This window comes from Rhinolophus hipposideros (assembly GCF_964194185.1).
Source record: "Rhinolophus hipposideros genome assembly, chromosome: 18".
In the NCBI taxonomy this organism is placed as follows: Eukaryota; Metazoa; Chordata; class Mammalia; order Chiroptera; family Rhinolophidae; genus Rhinolophus; species Rhinolophus hipposideros.
The window spans coordinates 27,928,952-27,944,778 of record NC_138064.1 but is presented as its reverse complement, the minus strand read 5'-3'; positions in this window follow the sequence as shown (position 1 = coordinate 27,944,778).

Genomic DNA, 15,827 nt, shown 5'->3' with positions numbered 1-15,827 from the left:
ACTATCTATTAAAAATGTCTTTAAAACCTTGGCCTACCCTTGGAAATGATTTCTTGGTTAAATCTTCTCAAATTATCCCACTTGAGTGATCCATCTGCTTCCTGACTAATTTGTTACAGTGTCGAAAACAGATTCCCCAGATTACTGAGTTTGGGGTAACAATCTCCAATGCCAACATCATCTCTTGCCTGCTTTGTTGCAATAGCCTCCTGTTCGTCCCCCTGTTTCTACCTTTATTGCATCAAAGTCTATCTTCAACATAGCAACCAGAGTAATCTTGTCAAAATGGAAGAAACATGAGATCATTTCTCTGCTCAAAGCTTTTGGAGGACTTAACTCTAAAAGTCCAAGACATCTCAGAACCCTAAAAACCTTCCCCAGTCCAGCTACCTTACTTCCCTGCTCTGATCTTTTCTATGAGTAACTGCCTCACATAGTCCACTGCTCCAGACCTTTAGCTGTTTTTTGAGCTCACCAGGCATTCCCCCTACTAAGGATCTTAGCACTTGCTATTCCTGTTGCCAATAATGTTCTTCCTCATGGCTTCTTCACTCACCAATCCAGATTTACCTTCCAAATTTGGGCTTTTTTGAACACCCTATTTAAATGAAACCCCAGCCAGCCTTAAGCATCCTTACACAACGTTTTATTTTTTCTCCAACGTTCTTATCACCAACTAACATATTTATTTTGTTTCATCTTTCCTTCATTTTTTTTTTTAATTGAATAACAGCTTGGTTTGTTTTTGTTTGCTCCTGCATTCTGAATGCCTAGAACAATGCCTGGCACTTACTAGGAACTTACTACTTAGTGACTGAATGAATAAATGAGTACAGATTACTGAATGAAGTTTAAAGTTTAGTCACATTTTATTCAGGTCACATGACTTTAGTTGCAGTGTAGTACTGATTAAACTAATTAAATCAATCATCTGAAAAAATATTGAAACTAACAGTTTTATACTGAAAATTTCATCGCTCTCTGATACTTACATCTTTTTAATATATACCAATAGGCAAATTACACGCCTTAATTTACTCTTAAATCAGTGGCTGTGAATAATGTCAGTAAAATGAATTAGTAGATGTAGATTTTTCAACTAACTCTACTAGTAAATTATACTGCATAACCTAAAGCAAAGTTACTTTAATATCTATGTTCTACTTTCCTTAGCTGTAAAATTAGTGAGAAAATTAGATGCTTCCTAAATTTTATTCTCCCTCTGAAATTCTGAGAGGTGGTTATTACCTAAAATACCGTTTGAATATATGTTTATATACTTTAAAATGTCATCTAAAGTTGTAGGGTAATCAATGCTAAGTATCACGGGTAAGTGACATCTCCAGGAAACACATAAAACTTATCATTTGTCTTTCATCTTTGCTATCAGTATATCACTAAGTCTGTTTCTGGAGGATAAGAACGGATAAAATAACTTGTGATCACAGATAAACTATTGTTTGGGACACAAGTATGATTTTGAGTTGAGTGTTTTTCATCAACATGTTGAGAATATATTGAAATATATATGAAATATGTAATGACAAATGAAACGTCAGAATTTCAGATAATATTGCAATAAATATTTTCTTTCATATTTCTAGATATTTATTGAATATTGAATATCTCACAGATTTCAAAATCTAAGCTAAGACTTTAAATGGTCTCAAATGAGTACTTTAAGTTGACGATGAACCTTTTATATTTGACTTTTTTTTCACCTTTGGGATTCACACTAGACTCCTGAAAAATTCATGTAATATTTATAGGGGTATCCAGATGGTCTTCTTTATCTATTTATGGATCAGAAAATATGAAGCCACAAATTTCTGAATTTTTCTCAGTGCCTGTATTGAAGCAATGCAGCAAAAAATAATGCTATTTATCACTTTTGAATTTTCACCACCAGAAATATCATTAATTTTAATGATAAAATCCTGTTATACGTTCCATGGAGTTGACCTTTTGAGCTCAGAAAAAAATGTACTATATAACCATAAAGTGACATTATTGTTATTTGAAAATGAAATACAATTTCTCATCCTTTCATAATAGTATGATGGAAAAAAATATTTCCATTTCCTGTAATTTTTTTCTGCGCAAAATTTTAAGTGCAATATTAATTTAGAGAATAAATGTTTCCTATACATTTATATGTACATTTTTGAAATTACTGGAACGTAAAAATATACACAATTATTTACACACTTCTAGCAGGTAGCTGGAAATCATGCTTTTCTTATATTTATGGTTTTATTTGCCTCAATTGTTTCCAATAAAATCTGAACTAAAATCATTAGTTATTAAAATACCAAACCTCACAAATGTCTTTTACCCCTACAAAATAATTTTCTTCTCCTGCGTCAATTCATCTTGATTATGAAACTGAAACAAATTTTCGACTTAGTAAGACATTCAGTGACTGCTTGTCAGATATTTGGACAGTGGAAAATTCTTTTGTTTGGAAAACAAAGAACTCATAATTTGTAGCCTCTTACAGGTTGATAATATTTGTTTCCATTGTGTCATTTTCCTTATTGTACAGTCCATAGGAGAATGCTTTCTACTGGCTTCAAACGTAGTCTTGCAACGGGCCTCGTTCAAAGAAACATGCATCACAATTTCTTCCTTTCTGCTGCCGTTTCGTATACACTTAGGTGATACATCCATCCTCATTAGGAACCACTCTTCCTTATGGACAGACTATTCCCAACAATCAACCAAGCCAGTTCTTCTCTTGGATTTAAAGTACCCTCACAACATTGATTCTCACTGCTCTTCTTTCTGTGGTCCCAATTAACACCATTAAAAAAAAATACTTCCTACTCTTATTTATGCCAATATAATGTAACAGACTTTATAAGTAGGTGGAAACAAGCAATTCAAAAGACAACATTAAGGAGTGCCAAGTATTGGATTTAAAAATAAGTAGAATCCCAAAAGAGCGGGGCTGAAAAAGTATGTTTAATCGTTGCTAGAAGCTTAGAGCATAACTATTTTTTTTAGTTCTGCTCACCTATCATTTAATATTTATAAAGCACATTTGTACATTTCATGAAACTTAACTATTGTATGACTATTATTTTTATAATTTCACAAGAGCCCCCTCAGAGACAGTATACTGCAAGTTAGAAAATTACCTGGTGTGGAAAAGGGAACAATGATCTATGCATTGGAGAGATTGTATGGTATCAAGGGGTAAAATAAATTAACTGGGAGATTGGAGATATGGGCTGCTTTTTGGGTCTGCCACTTGCTGCATTTATGACAAATCCTATGTTCTTTAGTTTTCAAACTTAGCAATGAAAGAAATGTCTGTCTTGTTTTACCTTTGGTTGTTTGAGGGTTATTGATGATCTGTGTGAAAGCACTTTAAAATATAAAATGTTTTAAAATATCTTTAAACATCATTTAAAATGATGTTTTTTAAATGTTTTTTAAAAAGTAGAAATTTCTGTCCATATGCCACCACAGAATCAACTTTTTTTTCCGTACATGCGCAGGCACACGCGTGCACACGTGTGCTTGCGCTTGCGCTTCCCCATCATAAGAATATAAACAGTTGAAAACTCTTCCTCATGGGCCTCCACAATTCTAGGCTCTCTCTCATTTGATTTTTTTTTTTTTTGGCATATTTTCTGCCAACTGTTTCACGCTACTTTTAAAAGATCCTTAAATGATAGAAACATCAATAAGTAATAATAACAAAACTGTACATAGTTGGCTGTCAATTTGAAGGTACACCCAATTCCACTACATTTTAATATAGATATATTTCAAAATAGCTCTTTCTGAAGCTTGTGCTCCACGAGGCTTAAACCCAATGCTCCTTCCCTGTGCAGAAATATCTTTTTTCTTTTCACTCCTTTAATTTTTCACTTAAATTATCGTATGGATAAGCCAATTCCTCACTTGTACTAGCTCCTATTTTTGTGGTCACATATTTTATATGACATCACATTTATTTACTGGACTACAGCAACTCCTCCTACTACTACTTATTACTACGCAGTGCTTTATTCTCACATGTATAATAAAGGGATAACAATAATAGTACCTCGAATTTTTATTTAGATTAATTTAGTAAATAAAATGTGTATATAAATTTCTTGAAGCAAGGAGCCATATGACATATAGTGTATATTCTTCATAATATTTAACACAAAGCAGTTTCTGCTCATGTACATAAATAATATTTATTCTTTGTGTACCAAATAGCTAATATATCTGTGTTAATAAATATTATATATATGTGTATGTGTATATGCATAGTATATATGCATATTTTTTGTTCAATTTCTTACTTTTTAATAAGTAGCATTAAATACTAATTACTACTCAAAAGAACTCTGAGAGGTAGATCTTACTATTTTTAATTCTCAGATGAAGAAATTGTGGCTCCAAAAAGTTATAACTTTCTTGGAATTATTCAGCTAAATAGTACAGAACGGGATTCAAAATACAGTTGTTTTTGTTTTTCTCATAAGTAAATGTTGCTTAAACCATTTCATCTAATTATCAGACACTATTTTAGTCAAAGATGACAGTACTGTAATTTAGAGTAGCCTCTTTTCCCACACCCAGTCCTGAAAAGAACCCCTTCATCAACTATTTCAATTGGATGAGACAGGATATCATTTTCCCACTTGAGCAGAGTATCAGTTTCATTCTCCACTCTGAGGACATGCTTGACTTCCCCTACATTAAATCTAGTGATAAATGCCTTTGAAACGCCCCTCATCCCACCCAAGTATTATTAGCTTTAAGTAAATAAGTTTCCTCCTTTGTGACCTGAATCAAGAAGAAACTCCTTGAGCATGCAAGAATCTCTGCATGTAACTTTAGATGTATTTTAACAAAATTGATGACATTCTGGTATCTTAATGTATTGCAACATAAGACTGGCAGCAGTCGTGAGAAAGGACAACAAAGGCATTGCAAATTTTGATGAGTCAATTGGTTCCTCTGGCCCATGATAGTCTCAGTATTTGAGAAGTGTGTTTCTCTAGATTATCCATAAATTATTACATCATTGTACTAGAATAACATTTTTCTTAGACATTTCTGAAATATACTTTATAATGTATATTATGTAGAAGGTTCTTGTGTTCCTGGCAGTACATTTTCTGAAACTAATAGTTATTCACCTTAATTCTGTAAGTTGAATGTTCTGTAAAGTAAATTTACTTCAAATGAAGAACATTTTTCTAAAAAACATCTATGTGTATCATTTTCATTTTCTGGTGAGTCTAACTTTATTGCTCTAAGCAAATATTCCTTGATGTCATTTGTAAAATATTTCTAAAGTAACAAAGATGGCTTTGAACATATTTTCATTTTTCCCCTTTTACTGAGATTGTGATGCCTTTGAACAGTCCTCAGATGAATTTCACCTTGCCTTTCTGTCTATTTCAAAGAATGGGAGCCTTTGAAGAGCATTGTTTTTTTTTTTTGTTTTTTTTAATATATCTAAAGTTTCCCTTACACAGAAATGAAATTTTCATTTAATATTTTGGGTTTTTACTGAGAATAGGCTATGCTCTGTGGAAACAGAGGCAAATAAACCTATTTGTAACTATTCCTATTTTCCATGGGAATCCATGTCCAGATCACTTGTCACTCTTGCTGCTCTGCACACAATAGGGACACAACAGAGCCCCGATTTGCCATGTATATGGAGACTCTGTGCCTAAAGTTGGTGCCATTTACTCTTCATTTTCATGAGAGATGGCTTCATGAAGTCACAGGAGAAGAAAATGGCGGTCTTAAGAATCCACATTTTACTTCTCTTCTATGCCTTTTAAACACACCTCACCAGGGTTATAAAGAGAATGCTTCCATTCTCTCACTGTGGTGGCTATCGAAAGCCCAAGTCTGCTTCTTCATTCTTAACTTTAACAAAAGAAACTGAAAATGGAAGAACTACTTTTTTTAAATTAAATTTATTGGGGTGACAATTGTTAGCAAATTTACATAGATTTCAGGTGTACAATTCTGTATTACGTCATCTATACATCCCATTGTGTGTTCACCACCCAGAGTCAGTTCTCTTTCCATCACCATATATTTGATCCCCCTTACCCTCATCTCCCACCCCCACCCCCCTTACCCTCTGGTAACCACTAAACTATTGTCTGTGTCTATGAGTTTTTTTTTCTCATTTATTTGTCTTGTTCTTTTGTTGTTTTTGGTTTATATACCACATATCAGTGAAATCATATGGTTCTCTGCTTTTTCTGTCTGACTTATTTCACTTAGCATTATACGCTCAAGATCCATTCATGTTGTCACAAATGTTCCTATATTATCTTTTCTTACTGCTGAATAGTATTCCATTGTGTATATGTACCACAACTTCTTTATCCATTCATCTATCGAAGGACACTTTGGTTGTTTCCATGTCTTGGCGGCAGTAAAAACAGCTGCAATGAACATTGGAGCACACGTGTCTTTATGTATAAATGTTTTCAGATATTTTGGGTAGATACCCAGGAGAGCGATTGCTGGGTCATATGGTAATTCTATTCGTAGTTTTTTGAGGAACCTCCACACTGCCTTCCATAAGGGCTGAACCAGTCTGTATTCCCACCAACAGTGTACGAATGTTCCTTTTCTCTACAGCCTCTCCAACACTTGTTACTATTTGTCTTGTTGATGATAGCCATTCTGACTGGGGTGAGGTGATATCTCATTGTGGTTTTCATTTGCATTTTTCTGATGATTAGCGATGTTGAGCATTTTTTCATATGTCTATTTGCCACTTGTATGTCCTCTTTGGAGAAATGTCTTTTCAGGTCCTCTGTCCATTTTTCAATTGGGTTGTTTGTTTTTTTGTTGTTGAGTTTCATGAGTTCCTTGTATATTTTGGATATTAGCCCCTTATCAGAGGCACTGTTTGCAAAAATCTTCTCCCATTCAGTTGATTGCTTCATTATTTTCTCAATAGTTTCTTTCGCTGTGCAGAAACTTTTCAGTTTCATATAATCCCATTTGTTTATTTTAGCTTTTACTTCCATTGCCTTTGGAGTCAAATTCATAAAATGCTCTTTGAACCCAAGGTCCATAAGTTTAGTACCTTTGTTTTCTTCTATGCAGTTTATTGTTTCAGGTCTTATGCTTAAGTCTTTGATCCATTTTGAAATAATTTTGGTACATGGTGACAGATAGCAGTCCAGTTTCATTCTTTTGCACGTGGCTATCCAATTCTGCCAGCACCATTTATTGAAGAGGCTGTCTTTCCTCTATTGTATGTTTTTAGCTTCCCTGTCAAAAATTATCTGTCTGTACTTATGTGGTTTTATTTCTGGGTTCTCAATTCTATTCCATTGGTCTATGTGTCTGTTTTTCTGCCAATACCATGCTGTTTTGATTGTTGTAGCCCTGTAGTACAAGCAAAAGTCAGGGAGTGTGATACCTCCAGTATTGTTCTTTTTTTTAAATATTGCTTTGGCTATTCAGGGTCTTTTGTGGTTCCAAACAAATCTGATGATTTTTTGTTCTATTTCTTTTAAAAATGCCATTGGGATTTTGGTGAAGATTGCATTAAATCTGTATATTGCTTTGGGTAATATGGCCATTTTAACTATGTTGATTCTTCCAATCCATGAGCATGGAATATCTTTCCATTTCTTTGTGTCTTCTTCAATTGGAAGAACTACTTTTATGAGTTGCAATAGTTAAGCTGTAGCTACCATATTTTTTTTTCTGGAAATAGGTTTCTGTTTTTTCTCAATTTAAAACATGTTTTTCAAGTGACGTCTAAGAATGTGAATTCTTGTTCAGTGACAAATCTACATAGGGTACTGATGTGCCAGAAAAATATACATGGCATGTATATTTTGGTAATTGATTTTGGTAATTGAAATAAGAGGAGCTATTAATTTTTTCTTTCAAAGAAAAAAATTACAACTTGCATTGGTGGAGACTTCATGAAAAGGAAAATGGTGCTAAGTTCCAGGAGACCTATTAATCAATTTTAAAATTCTGTTAAATAATGTCAATCCTTCACAGACATACGTGGCAATGTAAAAGTAAGAACTTTAATTGTTCTTCTTGTGAGTATTTAAATAAATCAAAACTTGAATTCATAGAACTAAAGTAAGACAATATTGTTGCAGATCTGTGATACTGGCTAGAGAGGAGGCTAAGACAAACATTTTAAAACTGTGCCCCGAGCGGGAATTTCTTATTACTCCCATCCATTCTTCTTGCTTCATATTACCAAGTAAATAAATAAAAGTTCTCTAATCACATATCTTCTTGCCAACAGAACTTTTGATGTCTCTCTGTTGATAATGAAAAAATAAATCCCCAAACTTTCTATAACTGTTAACTTCTCTAAATCACATATCTGATTTACTTTTTCAGTAATTTTGACTTACTCCTCTACGAAAATACTTTATCTACTATCAAATTATTCTATTTGTTATTACTTGATATTTTTCCTTCACTTCAGCTTTATTTATGCCAGAAATGCAATGCCCTAATACATACATTCTGTCCTACGTAAGAACCCCTCATTTCATACTCTCAGTCAAAGCCCACTCTTTACTTCAAGTGTATGTTTAAATTTAGCCTCAAATATAAAGCCTTCTGGATCAAATGTCCCAGTTCATTCTTCTAAGCTCTTGTTATATGCTATGTATGGTACTTATCCTATACTACCTAATGTATTTCAGCTTATATATTTACACTTCTAATTCTATAGAAAGCAGCACCAAAATTTTAACATTTCTGAATTCCCCCAATGCTTAAGGTGAAGCCCTTTTGAAAAGATGTGGATGAAAAAATGAATTGATTTGAATGCCTCTGAATAGCTTGATTCCACTAATTATAAATTAAAGTCTCATTAGTTTTAGTTTACAATTTACAATATTTATATACTATTAAAATCTATTTAGAAATTTAACTTTTTCCTAAAAAATACTGGATTAATTTTATTGGACTCCCCTTCTCCCTTCTCAGTCTATATTTCCACTCATACTACCTACTACCTTTAACTATTTTTTAATCACTCTTCACCACCTCACTTCATTTCTCCATTAGCAAACCTTCAATGAATTATTGTGTTTACTAGACAATGTACCATTACCTCAACCTTCTCTTTTACTGTTATAATTACTCTTATAGATCTCTCCTTCTTCCTTACCTCTTACCTTTCTAGCCTAGCTTATCTCTTCATCTTCATAATACGACTATGTTCCTTGAAACAAGTAATAAGACAAGAATGTTCTTTATACAATTTTATTTAACAGTGTTTTGAGAGACCAGCTAATGTAATCAGTAAAGAGAAAGAAAAGACATAGAAATTAGAAAGTCAAATATAAAATGATCATATTCTACACATAATATGACTGTTTATCTAGAAAACCTAAGATAATCAACTGAATTTTAATGAAAAACAAAAAGAATTCAGTAAAGTGAGCACAGAATAATATCAATTGACTATATATAAATTGCCTTTATATATTGAAACAAGAGCCTATGGAATGTAACAAAAGAAACAACATTTTAACGATGACAGCAGAAAGATGAACTACTAAAAAAATAAAATCAAGACCTAGATGAAGAAAACTTTGAAACAATGTTGAGACTCATGAAAAGATATTCCAACAAATGGTAATCATACCGTGTTCTTGGAGAGGAAGACAGGAAACCATAAAGATGTCTATTTACCCTAAATAATTCTATCCATTTAATGTGATTCCAATAAAAATACCAGTAAATGGCTGATTTAAAAATATATGTAGAAAAAGAAGATGCTTTCCACCTGTGTCACTGTGGTGCCTTTGTTTGTTTTACAGCTTCATTCTTCCAAGTCAAACTCATCTTCCTAAAGAAATAAGCACAGACTCCACCTTCTTTAGGAAGGTTTATTCTACAATTTTTACCCTCAACTCATAGAACACTTATTGCTTCCTTTGCTCCTTATTCGAATTTGAATTTTTGCTATTCTTCAGCATGCACTCTTGTGACAGTATTTCAATCCCCCACCTAAATATTGAGTCCACGTATATTGTTCTATGTGTTTCTGTATATCTCTAAGTGCATGTCCTGGTAGCTGAGTAGGTATCAGTGATTTGGAGTGGAAACTTTAATCCTTGATTTTGTTGTTTTAAAAGTCTCACATTGGCAGAGTCGATCCTAACCAAATTAAGCCGCAGCTTTAGATTTTTCCACTCTCTTCCAGATGTTCTGAAATGTTGTGCTGGTTAAAACTGGGCCTAGGAAGTTGGGGCTATGGTATATAAATCTGTAGCTCAAACAAGCCTGGGCGTTCCATGGAAGTAGATGCTTATTTCAATCTTGTCTAGTGACCAGATGCAAAATCTACACTTCCTTAATAAAGCCAGCCTCCAGTGGGGCCAGCTCTAGTCTGAGAGTTAGAAGATGAGAAGAAAAGGTAGAAGCTGAATCTAATGAGATGTGTGAAACTTGGGTATAAAGAAGAACAAAGAAGGCCTAAAAATATAGACAGGGGAGGCTGGTCTTGGCATCGAAGACAACTTGGTTTCCCATCTAGATCAAGAAACAAGATAGCACAGGAGCAAAGATTGATTCATTTATCATATCCTTTTAGTTTTTTTCTTTTTTAATTAATTTCAGGTATACAAAACAATGTAATTGTTAGATATTTATACCACTCACAAAGTGATAACCCCCTCCCCAATCTACTATAATTTAATATATATATATATATTAAATTATATCTACTATAATTTTATATATATATATATATATATATATATATGTATATATTGTCACAGTGGAGTATAGCAAAAGGAATGGAGTATTGTTAGTTTTTAGTCTTGAAGAGTCCTGTAAATATTTTTTCATTTTGATATGGTTAATTTTTTACTTAATCTGGAGGGTTTAAAATAGTACTGTAGTTTTATTGTCTAAATGTAAAATGCCATAGAAAACAGAGATATTAGTGAGAGGTGATTTCAGAGCCTGGGCTTTACAAAATCAGCAGACTCAAATTTGAACTCTGGCTTTGCTGCTAACTCCGTGTATGAGTGTAAGCAGTCTACTTAACCTCTCCAAGTCTCAGCTTTTTCTATCTAATAAAGGGAAGAATCTACCACACTGTGAGAATTAATGATTAGAATTTATTTGTGCAAATGCTGAATACTTTTGCCTAATGTATATTCAATACATATTAGTTTAAAAATATCACCTTTATTTTTCTACAGTTCAAAAATATTCTAGTTCTCTTAGAAAACTAATTTCTGATGTAAAATTGTAAGAGAATGTGACTCGATTTTACTTGTTCGTAAAATATATCAAAATCTATCATTGCTCAGGAGCAATAAAGTAGTAATACATTTACTCAAGGGTCAAGAGAAATGTTACTATGTATCTCCCTGTCTAATTAGAGTGTCGCCAGAATTGGAATATGTGGGTTATTACAACTTTTGAATTAAACTCAGCAGAATTTTAATGTCATTGTCCTCTTGTGGCAATGAAATGATAAATATTTTTTCAGGGTGATACTTAAAACAAATACAATCATAAACACTACCTTTCAAAATCTTACATGAATCTTAGTAGGTGCAGACCAGTCTCCCAGCTTCTCAGTTACAGTCCAGACAGTCTTATAGATGGGGTGTCTGGGGAATGTCACAGGTGTTTTCTGAAACCCATGCTTTTTATTTATAAAAAGGGAAAAATTAATACCTGACTGCCAAAGTATGTTAGGGATTAATTGGATGTTTATAAAAGTCTTTAAAGATACAAAATACTGTAAGGCCTAAATGTTTCTTTGCATGTTAAATTAGTCATCAAATGTAGAAATTTTCCAGGAAAAGTACTTGAATTATTGGAATATTGTTGCTCAATTTCAGGAGATAATCAAAATATGCAGCATCTTTATTATATAATTTCTTGATAAAAATCATGGCTTTTTTTAATTAGAAGATTAAGGAGAGGTTAAAATCATGTTTCCATTGATCCTTAATGATCACATAGCAGAGGTGTTTCTGTATGAAAGTTATCGCAAATGAGAAATGAAGAATCCATTAAAATATTTCCATCAACATCCCCTTTATCTTATCAATATTGCTTTGGTGTCTGAAAGTAACTGCCGTCCTTTTCGTCACTTCTAACCCATGACACCCTATTTCCAATGCTGCTCTCCTTGGGACACCTTATTAGTTTTCAATTCTTAGCAAGTTTAATTATTTTTCTTCCAGTCCATACAGAAGTTCTTGGAGCCAACACAGTGAGAACAGGAGAAACGTTATTAGATGGTATAAGAGGTGGTAAGACAGAAATATAGATTTCAGTATACTAGGTGATGGTTGTGCTGCCATGTTCAATGGCCTGTCTAAGGAAACAGGGACATGAATGAAAATTTTTAGTAGGCATATTCATCAACAGCAATTGAGAGTAAAACATGTGTGAAAGCTGTAGCGCTTGAAGGGTTTAGTTTCAGACTCTGGAACATTTTGAGTATGGAAGATCTTTTTGTTCTATGATGCTACATACCATGAGATTCTATTGCACATAAATATGCTGAAAAAGAACTCTATTTCATTATATAAATACAAAAATAGCAAAGTATTTTTTTAGAGCATTCCTGTGGTAGCCCAAACCTAAGCAATAGAGAGTGGCCATGAGTAGTTCCTCTCTTGTTCTGTTGACCTAATAAGTCCCTAATTAGGGGAAAAGAAATCTGAGGAAGAGAGAAAGTGTGTGTGTGTGTTGCACACATTCATGTGGTGAGAGAGGTGTTTTGAGGTAGCAGTGGAGGGTGTTTCTGAGTTCATGAAAAAGAAATATTACAAGTGGATATAATGCCTTTGAATTTGAATTTGGGTTCATTTGGCTTTAAATCTCAGATCCAGCATTTTCGTAGTTGGGAGACCTCCAGTAAGTAACTCTAAAACAATGTTTTCTTATGTAAAACGGAAGTAACAGGAGTATATATTATGTATTGGTTGATAGGAAGACATGTGTTTATGTTAAAATGATTAACAGAATCTCTAGTAAGCAGAGAGTAAAAACTTAATAAATATTAGCCATTACTATTATTTTTTAACTATTATTATTATACCTAATTTTTAACACAGTAGTTCTAGTAGTTGCTTTGAAAACAATGATCAGTTTATATTTGAGCAGTATAGAATCAAATCCACTCTCCCTCTGCCCTCCTTATCTTCCCCACACCAATCTCTAACTGGTTAAACAACTGATTGTTAACTTCATTCCAATCTGACTAGCCAATGGGATAGAGCATACCTTTTCGGAACTGGACCCAACAACTTGTACAAATGGGAGAGCTCCTCGGGGATGAGATACAGAGAATAGTGTAATGTGCAGAAACCTCTTAGGGTTTCTGATACTCACTCATTCCTCTTTGTAAATCTCTGAACACAATTGCTGTTGGAGAAGGTCATGAGGATGTGACGGCCAGTTGACCTGCAAACTGGACCTGGGCTATCAGAAGGTTTTCACTGTTTCACTGCCCTTGGAAAGTATGTTCCACCCACCAGTTCCACACTAGGACCTTTCAAGAACATAGCCTTGAGAGAATAAGACATTGCTGAGGCCATCTGGACTGAATACAAAGGCCTCTATATAAATGTTTTAAGATTCTAGCGGGCAGGTGTGGAAATCTACTTGTCTTCTTGGGTGGTCCAAGATAAGCCTCATATCTAAGGTCTCTTGCTTATTAAAACTGTCACCTACCAATCGGGTGGCCTGCCTCTTTTTTCAAGTCTCTCCTTGCCCTCTATGTCTGGGAGCCAGTGTGCAAACCAATAAATATACAATGAGGATTTGGGGAGAGTAAGAAATACTTTCAAGCTAAATCCAAGGTCAAGTTTTTAAAATCTTCTAAGAACTTTTTGGACATTTTTCAATTATGACATCTCCCTGTTACTGTTTTATATTCTTACTGAGTATGCAAAAGAGAACTATTCTAGGGCTATTGACTGAACACAATTCTAGATCAAGATACATTTGTAGGAACAATTCCACAGGCTTCATAATTGCAGAATGATATGTGGATTGCCATGTAAGAGACCTGCAGAGCCCAGGACTGGCCCTGAAGCCAGATACCCTCTTCAGAACAAGCTTTTGTCTCTTACTGGATTGGGTTCTTTTTTATATTTCAATTAAAATTTATTGGTGTGACAATGGTTAGTAAAATTACACAGGTTTCAAGTGTACGATTTTGTAATACATCATTTATATATCACATTGTGTGTTCACCCCCCAGTCAGTTCTCTTTCCACAACCATATATTTGACCCTGTTTAGCCTCAAACAAATGAAGAAACAACAACTCATAGATACAGACAATAGTTTAATGGTTACCATAGAGTAAGGGGGGAGTGGGTGATAGAAGAGGGTAGAAGAGAATTGTGTTCTTCAGCAAGTTATTTAATCTCTCTGTGCCTCCGTTTACTCAGTGTAAAACAAAGATAATAATAAGTTGTTACCTCACAGGATTTTGTAAAGATTAAATGACAGAAAAAAATACAGAGAGCTTAGAATAGTGGAATGGTTTCAGGCTCATAAAAACTGTTCAAAATTGTTGTTATTATATTGCCCTGGGGTAAGGGTCTACTCAAGTACTAAATTAACAACCAGTTAATTGCATAAAGACAGTATCATAGTTGGTTCCAAACTTCCAATTATACGACTTACAATTTTTCACTTCACTATGGTGAGAAAGTGATATGCATTCAATAGAAATTGTACTTTGAATTTTTATCTTCCCTGGGCTGGTGATATGCAGTGTGATACTCTCTCATGATGCTGGGGAGTGATAGCAACCTACAGCTCCCAGTCAGCCATGAGATCACAAGTCTATACTGTACATTGTGTTCATTGCATTAGATGATTTTGCCCACTATAGACTAATGTAAATTGTTCTGAGCACATACAAGGTATGCTAGGTTAAGCTATGATATTCAGTAGCTTATGTGTATTAAATGCATTTTTGACTTAGGATACTTTTAAATTGCAATGGACTTATCAGGACATAACCACAACATTATTGAACAGCATCTGTGTATACATTTTAGAGTGGTCCTCAACTTCCTTACATCAGGTATGCTTATGGGTGGAGGGGAAACCTGAATGAAACCATTAGTTTCTCTGTTATGCTTAGTGGAAACACCAGTAAATTCAGCTAATAATAATACCTTGCATGTCTTTAGGGCTTTATAGATTACACATTTCTATGTATTATGCTTAGCAATTTACGAAGAGTTTCACAATTGTTGTGTCATTTAGCCTTGGCAACAATCAAGCAATTCTGGTTATTATCTTCATTTTTAAACAATGAGGTCAAAGGCAGTTTAATCATTTCACCCTAGTCAAACATTAGTGCCAGTTAGTATAAGTCTAATAAAATAAACAAAAAGAGTTATAAACCACACTGTGTGCTGCTCTTTTCTCCTTGTTTCCTTTCTTACCTTTCATCTTCCCCTTACCCTTTCCTTTCTCCCTGCCTTCCCTCCTTCTCTCCTCTCTCCTCCCTTCTCTTCCCCCTCCTTTTCCTCCCTCCACTCCTTCTTTCCTTCCTTCCTTCCTTCCTTCCTTCCTTCCTTCCTTCCTTCCTTCCTTCCTTCCTTCCTTCCTTCCTTCCTTCCCTTTTTGTATGTTTCTTTTCTTACTCCCTTCCAACCTGTAGATTAAGCCTGACCACATGCCATGCATTATGTAAGATGCTATTATGCAGTCATGAATTGGTGCCATGATCCCTTCCTCTTTGGAAATAATATTCGGGTGCTGGAGTCATAAACAAGAAAGCAAGAAAAAAGTCTGTAAGCCCAATGACTACAGATTTTTTGATACTAGAAAGAAGGGAATGAG